The sequence below is a fragment of the Erithacus rubecula genome (assembly GCF_903797595.1).
Source record: "Erithacus rubecula genome assembly, chromosome: 25".
Taxonomy (NCBI): Eukaryota; Metazoa; Chordata; class Aves; order Passeriformes; family Muscicapidae; genus Erithacus; species Erithacus rubecula.
Window position 1 is genome coordinate 1377089 of NC_136677.1, and position 10410 is coordinate 1387498.

The 10410-nt window shown below is 43.8% G+C and overlaps 1 long non-coding RNA gene across 1 annotated transcript; it reads left to right on the top strand.

Annotated features, from left to right (window-relative positions):
- The first annotated feature begins 1 nt into the window (after position 1).
- On the top strand, positions 2 to 9269 carry LOC306812385. Its single transcript, XR_013776849.1, has 2 exons — positions 2 to 136; positions 9071 to 9269. It is a non-coding gene; the product is annotated as an uncharacterized lncRNA (long non-coding RNA).
- The last annotated feature ends 1141 nt before the right edge of the window (positions 9270 to 10410 follow it).

Consider the following 10410-nt stretch of genomic DNA (forward strand, 5'->3'; position numbering starts at 1 on the left):
TCCCTGCGCGCCGCCCGCGCCGATCCCTCCGCCGCCGCAAGTAGTGCCCGCCCCGCGGGGGGGAGGGGGGGAGGGGGAGGGGGGGAACGGCTTTGTTTGTACAATAAACGGGGACGTGGATAAAATGAGTGAGCAGGTAATTATTAGTTGTTATCGCATTATTATTAATTATTGTGGCATTATTATTATTATGTTACTATTAATTATCATAGCATCATTATTAATTACCATCACATTTTATTAGTAGTAGTAGTATATTATATATATATTAGAATATATATATAAGTATACTATATATATATAGTATATATAGTATTGTATAGTATAATATAATATAAATATACACTATAGAATGTATATACTATATATGATACATAGAGTATACTATATAGTATAGTATATATGCTATATATATACTCTATATATATATATATATATGTAACATATGTCCTGGTTTGAAGGGCAGGTGTCTGCCAATAAAGGCAGAAGCTTCCCCTTGAAATGGAGAATGCAAACCCCCTCCCTCCAAATTATTACGATGATTTTGAAATTAAGGGGCTCTCAGGCAAAGATATGGGAATTAGGAATAACAGTTCTTTACTAGGAAAATTAAAATAGAAATACAGCATTACAAAGAACAATCCCAAACCCTGCCAGAGTCAGAATCCAAGCTGACACCCGTCAGTCAGTCAGGGTGGTGGCAGCAGTCCCATTCCATGGTGCTGCATCCTCCTGCAGTGGCAGATGTGGTTCAGCTGGAGCAGTGCTCCTGGAGAAGGTGCAGTTTCCTCTGAAGCTCCAGGGATGATGTGGAAAGGTCTGGCTTTCCTCTGGAATCCAGTGGAAAGAAGGTGCCTTGGTGTCCAAAATGTCAGTTTTTATCTGGGTAGGAAAGGCTTGGCTCCTGCCCTGGCTGGAGCATCTCCCAGTGGGATGATGGAATTTCATCAGTCATGCACTGGGACTCACTGGCCATTAACAGGTGATACCTCCTGGAGGGAGGGTGGGTCATAGGAAGGATAAAGATGATTGCCCAGCTGGTTTAAAGATGGCCCATTAGCAGAGAATATGTGCCAGGAGATCAGGGTCACTGGTAGAATACACGTTTCTGGCCACATCCTGTTTTTCTACCCAAGACACTTACAAACTTATAAACTGAGAGGTTTCCATGAAACTTCGATCATCTTCTCCATAAAAAACAACAAAAAACTCTCAAAGCAGGATTAATTCATCTGAGATAAACATTAGTATTGGAGATATCAATTAAATATCAATTAAAGCAGCTTTTTTCCCCTACAAGCTGACATCCCCAAAAATCAGAACAGGAGATTTGAAGAGAGAACACTGCACACAACAAACCCCAGGAACTGTTGTGTGCTGTGGGGGAGCAGCTGTTTGTGTTGGAGGAATCAGCAGATGTCTATTCCTATTAAACAAGTTTTTAGTCCATGAAGTGGGGGTGGATAAGGAGAAGAACTCATGTTGAATTTGGCAGAGGAAAAATCACCCCAAACCCCCTCCAGCTCAGGGATGGGGCAGAATAAAGGAGAACCTGGAGACACCATTTCAGAATTCCAGAAATGTGAGCTTTTCTCTTAAAAATACTTGAACAGAGGAAAGACACCGAGTGCCTAGCCTGAATTTAAACCTCCAAGTAATTTAAAAGCAAAATCATGGATTTTATGATGAAAATCCAATGGAGATGAGTCCCAGGCATATCCAAGTGGAATGAGGTGCTCCAAGTACATTACCTGACACATTTCCCTTTTTTTTGGCTATTAACAGAGGTTTATGGGCTGTGCCTGTGCATTTCTTTTTTGTTAATATATAAAATGAAAAGGGGGGGGGGAAAAAATCCCATCAATCAATAACTGAAGTGCAAGTTTCAGTTATTGACTTCACTGGGTACTTGGCATAAAAGTGAGCAGGAAATGTGAAGTTTTCTGCCACATTTAAAAGCAGCAGCGGTGGAATCTGTCAAATTAATTCCACTTCTGCTATGCAAATATAATAAAAGTGAATTTTAACTATGCAGGCATTTCACAAATACTAGACCCAGATTCTTAAGGCACAAAGCAGAGTTCTCCCTTTTTTGTAGGCTCTGGAAAAGGGGCGTAATTAGGGAATGCACCTCAGAATTCCCCCTGGCCAGATGGGGATTATCCCTCTGTTTATCCCTATGATTCCCTTATTAATTATCTTATTATTCCCTTATTAATTATCCCTGTTATTCTGTGCTCTGCAGATGTTTATGGTGATGGATAACAGCACCATGCAAAATGACCTCAAATCAATATTCTTCACAACCAGGCAATAAAAGCAGAGATAGTCCCCTGAAACATCCCTCTCTTTGTCACAGATTATTTTTAAAAGTCTTAATATAGCAGGAAAGTGAGAGTATCTCCCTTTCCTTGTTTAGACAACGTGGCTCACGAAGATATTCCTGTGCCCTGGTGATGTCATAAACCAAAGGAATGAGGGTGAAGTCATCAGAATGGGAGAGGTAATTACAAATTATAGCCCAGAAATTCAGCATCTCAGCACTGAAAAGTTCTGGTTTTTGTCCATACCTGGAGGCAGCTCCAAGTTTCTTCTGGATTTCTCCCACGAGCAGGGTTTGGTTCCATGGCCAGAGCTGGGAGAATGTTGGGCATGGAAATATCCACACCCTGACTCCCAGCTCATGTGTCACCCTGGAATCACCTGGCACTTGTGGGAAAAGGGGAATCTTCCATCTCTGAAGATGAAATGTTCAATTTAATCTGCATGCTTCCATGTATAAAACCATCACACACTGCCAGTGTGCACTAAATGTCTCATTTTAATATTTTTAACCGAGCCAGTCAACTCTGGTGCTTCAATTCAGAGGAGGAAAGGATTCTCAGCTCAGCAGAATCACAGAAATTAAGAGTACACGAGGATTAATTGACTGTTCTCTTCCACTCTTCCCATGGTGTCACTGGTTTCTCTTTTAATTTAAAATATTGAAGGTATTTAAAGCAGCTCCATCACCCAGTGCCTCTAAATAACAGACATCAGCATCACTAATACCTGACTATTTTAAAAGAACAGCTGTTCTGGTTGCTGTTTTTATTTATAATAGTATGAATTCCAAGCCTCACCATGTGAATTAATGCAAGTGTAAAACCAGTGTGTGCAAAATTAACATGGAAGAGACTAAAACAAGAGGCTGTCTCATGGTAGCAAGCAGTAAAGGATTGCTTTAATTGAAAAAATCCATCCCTCAGTCTGCTTTGATTTAAAATAAATATAAATATGCCTGGCAGGAATGTTGAAGCACATGTGAAAGTTCTGAGGAACCACATTCTCTGCACATGGAGCTGCACTGCCAGACCCACACTCAGCAGATTTATTCCAATTTATTCCACAGAACTGCCTCAGTGACCAGTGGACTCACTTAGAAACTTAATGAAGGCTCTCCCATCCCCCTAAAGTAATGAGCTAGCCAAAAAAAGGCAAAAAAAAAGAGTAATTGGCAACTTTTTACTCCTCTCTTTCCTTACCACAGGGAGCTCCTTGCCAGTCAAACTCCAGAAGAATCCACTGGAGCAGAACTGTGCTTTAAACTTTCCTCTTGCTGAGACACAACTAAACAGGATTATGCTGATTGCCCACAAGGCAGGCAGGTAGGCCAGAGAAAAAGGAATAATTCCATTTTTAAATCAGCCCAGAGCAGAGCTGAATGTTTCCCCAACTTTTTTTTTTTTTTTTTTTTTTGGTTGTGACTGGATTTCAGGCACAGAAGAATAAAGCTTGTAACAGAATCTCACTCTCTGATTCTGTGTTATGTCAGCCTCACATTTCTCCAAAAATATTGTGGAGAGGATAAAAATATGAGTAAAGGAGTGTTTCTATTTTTACATAATGGTCTTAAGATGGTGCTGAAATGCAGTGAGAAAGAAAAAGATCCTGGAAAATTCTTGCTGTTCAGGCAAAAATCTTTATTTTCTGGAGCTGAATACATCCTCTGCTTTGTTACCAAAGCCTGGATGGAGGCTCTGGGAGTTACAACACCCAGGTTGTTTTGAGGCAGCTTCCCAGGCACATCTGGATGTTACAATTCAGCCATCAAACCTTTGGGCAGCACGTTTGGAATTTAATCTTTGCCATCACCAGTCTGGGGGGCCTGAATTCCCTCATGAGCATCTCCCCCAGACCCCAGTGCATCCCTGACCTCGATTTCCAGAGCTCTGCCTCACAGATCCATCCTTGATTTTTAAGCTCAGCTTTTATTGCTGCTGCTCTTGTGCTCCTACCTGAATTCAAGTGGTTTTGGATGATTTCCTGAACAAGACAGGTACTTGATGTGAAGCATCCAACAATAACAATGTGGTGGTTTTCACCTGCATGGAAGGGTCGGGAGGACTTAGGTTGGCATGAACACCACCCCAGCCACCCAGATGGGATCTGGAGAGCATCTCTGGTGTGGCTGCAGCTCTCTCCACACCAGTTCCATCTCTGCTGAGGGATTGCTGGCTGGGTGCTGGCAGGAGTGCTGCCAGATGATGGAAGATGATGCATTTCCCTGGCAGATGTCTGCCAGCTGCACAGCTGCTCCTGCCTCTCTTGGAGAAGGGCTGTGCTCATCATGGAAGGGCAAAAAAAACCCCAACAAAAAGCCCTTTGCTGTCACTCAGGATCCTCTCTGAAGCTGTTTGGATCCCAGTCAGGTAGGACAGGCAGGGACAGACACATTTGGTCCCCAGGTCCTGGAGCTTGAATTGATGAATCTCCTGGAGACAAACACATCATCACCCCTAAAACCAGCTCAGCTTGTGCAGCTCTCCTGCACTCCAGCCCTGGAAATTCAGCACATTCCCTCATTTCCTATTTCTCATTTTACAAAACTCGCTTTCCCCAAGTCCTTGTTGTTTTGTAACCCCAAATTTGATGCATTTGAACAGCACAGCCCTTGCTCAGGGCACGGCCAGAACAGCAAAGCAAAGTCACCTTAGATGAACACATCCAGGAATTTGATTTGGAGATGAATCTTGTGCTTCTCTGTAGAAAACCTGTGGCCAAACAAAAGTTGAGAGCAGAGTTCCTGAGACTCAGCTGAAACCACAAGGCAAATCCTTGTGCAGTAAGATGGGAATAAATGCAAGAACAACAAAATCTCCCTTCCCCTCTCCTCATGCCCTTCTCCAAAATCACCACTCCAATAATGGGAGTAATTAAAACCTAAGCTGTGATTTGTCCTTTCAAATGTATTTAATGTTACAAAGCTTCTGGAACTATAGGATCTTGCCTTTTTTTTTTTTTTTTCTTTGCCATTTCAAGGTTTGTTTCTTGTTATTCCAGTTCCAGATTAGGAGGGATGTAAATATTTTCCTTCTCAAAGCCAAGCTATTCTGCAAAGATGTTTTTTCAAATGAAAGTCATTGCCATTCCACAGCCCACACTCTCTTTGTATTTCCCTTTTTATTTTTTATTTTTTTTATTTTTTTGAAGCCTAAACCAGCCCCTTGGGCATGCTAACACTCAGCAGTGTATCAGAGGAAATGACTCACGATTCCAGAGCTAATCAATATCCACAGTGCACTTCATTCCCAGCATGGCTCAGAGTCAGATCCAGCCCCAGCACCAGCCATTTGTGCTGGGCTTGACTTTGACATCAGCTTTTATTTTATAAAAGTTGTTGCACTTGAAGGAAATCCCTCTCAGTGTTTCAAATTTCCCTTCTAAAACAGCCCCACCACAAAGGACCCTGCAGGGGAAGGATTCTGTCCTAGTGTCAGGCTGGAATTTCCTATTTTTGCCACCAAGATCAAAATATTCAGCAGAAGGAGCAAATCTGTTTATTTGTAGGGCCTTTAAAATGCATGTGGAACGTGCATCTTCCTGCAGGACACTTGTTGAACTCTGCAACTGCATTTTTAAACTCCATAAACTCCTTTTTTTTCTGGGGCTCTTCCTCTTCTCACTCTTCCTCAAGCTCTGTGTGATGTCTGTGAAGATGGAAATGTGAGAAATAAAACAAAACAAAGGGGTGGAAGCTCAGAACCCTCCCTGAAGTGAGAAATATTTTAAAAACCAAAGTTTGTTTTCTACTGGTTTGGTTTTGGCCAAGACTTTGCCATCTTGTCCAGCTTGAAGACTTAAAATTGGGAAATCTTCATGGAAAAGAAAATCCTGTTTAATCACAGCTTCATCTTCTGCCCATTGTTCCAGTTTATGATTTCACAGCACAGAAAAGGCTGAAAAATAATTCATGTTGGCACAAAGGGCGTGTGGTCTCACTGCTGGCACAATGCAATCTGCCAAAGGTGCTCTCTGTGTAAATCACAGAACAAATGGAGCAAGCAAAAGGAAAATCCACGAGCAGAAGATTCTGTTTCATGTTCCTGTGCTGTGTTTCCAGTTCGTTTAAGGGATGCAGGGTCAGGTGTGCTAAGCTGGCATGGGGCACCTTCCTAGGGGAAAATCCCATTTATGATCAGCCAGGTGACAACACTGTCACCTGAGACTGCTGGGGGTGTTTTCCTCACTCTTCTCTGACTTCAGGAGGAAAAAAAACAATTTTCAGCAATAATTTACAGAACTTCTCCTAGATTTTTAGTTTGATATCTGATTCATTTAAGCTCAAAGTACAACCCACCATATTTTTTTCTGCAGTGCAGCCCCAGCACTGGGAGGTTTTTTTGCATAACAATCTTTTCTACATCAAGACCTGGTTTCTACTTTCTTAGCTGAGGAGAAATTTTATATTTCTGGCCTTTTAGGAGTAAAATCCCAGCTGGAAACTGGTGCTTACCCACAAATAGAGGCATCATTTTCCCTGCTGTCCCCCTGCACCCCCAGCAGCACAAAGAGCCCTTGTCAGGGCAGAGCTGGATGTAAACAACCCCAGATGGGGGATCCAACATCCCCTCCCTGGAATACTGATCCTGCAGCTGAGATGGCACTCCAGATCAAAGATGTTTTTATGAAAGGGGAGGGGGAGGACCCTCAGAGGAGTTGTGTTTGTGTTTGGGGTGGATGCCCATCATCAGCACAGAGCATTCCAGAGCCAGGGGGGCTCAGGGCCATTACCTGGCTTGAGAATTATACCAACAGCATCCTTGTCATGGGTCTTGGGTTGCAGTATAGGATGTAACCAGAAATATGAATTCTGTCCCCATCTGTTGCAGCCGGGTGTGGCAGTGACCCTGATCTCCTGGCACTTATTATCTGCTAATGGGCCATCTTTAAACCAGGTGGGCAATCATCTTTATCTTTCCCCTGCCCATCCTCCCTCCAGGAGATATCTCTTGTTAATGGGTCAGGTGTTAAAAACCAGGTGGGGCAGTCAACTTTACCTTTCCCGTGACCCACCCTTCATCCAGAAGGTATCAACTGTTAATGGGCCATTGTTTAAAACTGGGTGTGGCAGTGAATCTTATCACTGTGGGAGATATCTCCTGTTAATGGACCATTGTTTAAAACTGGGTGTGGCAGTGCCCCTGATCTCCTGGCACACATTATCTGCTAATGGGCCATCTTTAAACCAGCTGGGGCAATCATCTTTATCTTCCCACAGCCCATCCTCCCTCCAGGAGATATCTCCTGTTCATGGCCAGTGAGTCCCAGTGCATGACTGATAAAATTCCATCATCCCACTGGGAGATGCTCCAGCCAGGGCAGGAGCCAAGCCTTTCCTACCCAGATAAAAACTGAGATTTGGACACCCAGGGACCTTCTTCCCACTGGATTCCAGAGGAAAGCCAGACCTTTCCACATCATCCCTGGACCCTCAGAGGAAACTGCACCTTCTCCAGGAGCACTGCTCCAGCTGAACCACATCTGCCACTGCAGGAGGATGCAGCCACCATGGAATGGGACTGCTGCCACCACCCTGACTGACTGACGGGTGTCAGCTTGGATTCTGACTCTGGCAGGGTTTGGGATTGTTCTTTGTAACACTGCATTTCTATTTTAATTTTCCTAGTAAAGAACTGTTATTCCTAATTGCCCTATCTTTGCCTGAGAGCCCCTTAATTTCAAAATTATAATAATTTGGAGGGAGGGTGTTTCCATTCTCCATTTCAAAGAGAAGCTTCTGCCTTTATTGTGAGACACCTGTCTTTCAAACCAGGACAATGATATATGATACATTATATATATGTTCCATGCTCTATGATTTATGATATACAATGCATTCTCCTGATTTCTTGGAGGCAGGGGATAGCAGTGTGGCCTCCCTGTGTCACTGCAGGGTAAATCCCCCACAGCAAACTGGTGACACTCAGCCCAGCCCCAAGCACAGCCCTTGCAGTGGTGCTGATGCCTTTTGGGGCAACTTGAAAACAGAGGCCAGACAAAATTAAGATAATAATGTTAAGGGAAATAAAAACACTTCTATTTATTGAACTTCAGGTACATTTAGGGCAGACAAAGCCCCCCAGGGGCTGCACCCAAAATGGACAATGAGTTACAGGTTTTCATTCTTTGATAAATTTGGTTTGCATATTGGGGGTTAATCTTCCAATTACAGCTTCAGGTAATGAAGTCATTCACCCCAAAATTGCTCCTCACCACTCACTTTTATTTCCATCTCTGGGGGACTGAGGCAGTGAGGTGTCCTTGATTGGCAGGAGAGGAATTGTTGTGTCTGCCCAAAATGGGAGAGTAGCAGTGACACTGGATGTGGAGTTTAGAGTTCTATACTAAAGAATTGCAGGGTTACAGATAGATGAAAAATAGAAAAACTGAAATCCTTCTGGAACGAGCTGCGCTGGGGCTGGAGCAAAACCCAGCCCTGTTCTCTGCTGGGGAGTTTCCACATGAATTCCATACAGGATGCTCCAGGTCTGTCTCCTGCCTCAGCACTACCTGATCACTGCAGGTGAGGCATGGAAAAAAACCCTCCTCAGTTCCAAACTTCTGCATTTCCAGACCATGCTGTGTTGCTCCAGATGCCACAGAACGTGGTTTTGCTGTAAATTCACCCAAACTCCCAGCACTTGCTTCTCAGCTCAGACTGGCAGCTTTAAACCTCTTCAGAAGGAACAATTTTCACGGTCTCCTCACCATAATAATCATTATTCACTTTTATTTGATGTGGTTACAGGTGGAAAAACCGGGGCTGGGGGGCCGTGGCAGTGGGATTTCAGAGGCTGAACAGACCTGCTGAGAGCTGCTGCTCCTAATCCATCGCCTGCTGCCTTCTGCTGTGACCTTCTGCAGTTCTTCACAGCGCCCCAGCCTGTGAAATGTTCCCAGACTAATTAGCCAAAGTGTTTAATAAAGAACGGGGCTATTGCTGGTAATTTAGCATCTCATTTCTGATGTATGGCGTTGCTGCGTGTATTCCTGAAATCAGCCATTAATTCAGGCAACACATTTTCTGGCATTGGGAAGATAATGGCTCCCAATTTTCCTTGGTTTAACCTCCTGCAAATCTGCAAGACTTTCCGCAAGAATAATTTCCATTAGAACATTCCCTGACTGAGTTGTCTTATTTTCCAGAGAAACCAATAAAAATAAAGGAGAAAAAAAAAAAATAAAAACCCAGAATGGTATTAAAAATGAAAGGTTTCAGCAGAAAGTGACAGAGGCCAACTTGGAGAAGTTCAGGATTTGTTACAAGCTGCATCCCGGCAGTAAAACCCAATTCCAAACAGTTGCCTGAGCCAGAGCTTTGCTGTGTTATTGTGGGGGTGCTCAGAGCAGAAAATTTGTTGGATTTATCACAGCCACAGCCAAAAGTTCCTGCAAGCAGCTGCACCCGAGGCTTCTGCCATTCCAGCATCCCCAAATAAGTGGGGATGGGGCAAGTTCCCACCTAGCTCTTGGGGCTGTGTAAATCCTGGGGCTGCTCGAAGGTTTTCTGGGGAAAAAAAAAAATTCCCACTGGAATTCTGAGCTCCACTGCAGCTGCCACGATGCTCTACTGCAGGAACAGTGGGAATTGCTGCTGCTGGAATCTTCTCATGAAGGTGCTGGAACAATTTCCCATCCTTCCTCCTTGCTGATTTTTTTAGGAGTCATGTTTTGCCTTTTCTGCTCTGTTTTTTTCTGATTTATGCCCTGGCACATCTGTCAATCCCCAAACAGGGAATCAAATCCCTGGAAAATAGATGGAAATCCTTTTGAAGGATCAGAATTCCTCTCTCTCAGTGAGCCCACACCTGACTGGGCTGGGGAGAGGGGCAGAGGGGTTTATCTTTGCATTTGGGGTTTGAAACTCACTGCCAGAAAGGGCAATGACAAAACCAGCCAAGCTTGAAAAGGGAATGAAAGATGTTTTCCAGCTATGGACTCTGCAGGGGTGAAGGGATTCTCCTGGCTGAGCAAAGAGGACAGAGCAATTCCCAATTCTGCTGCTCTGCAGCCATTCCTGTTGTTATTCCCAGCTCCTCTCCTGGCCTGGAGCGTGCTGCTGGCTGCAGAGGAGCAGGGATTGCTTCT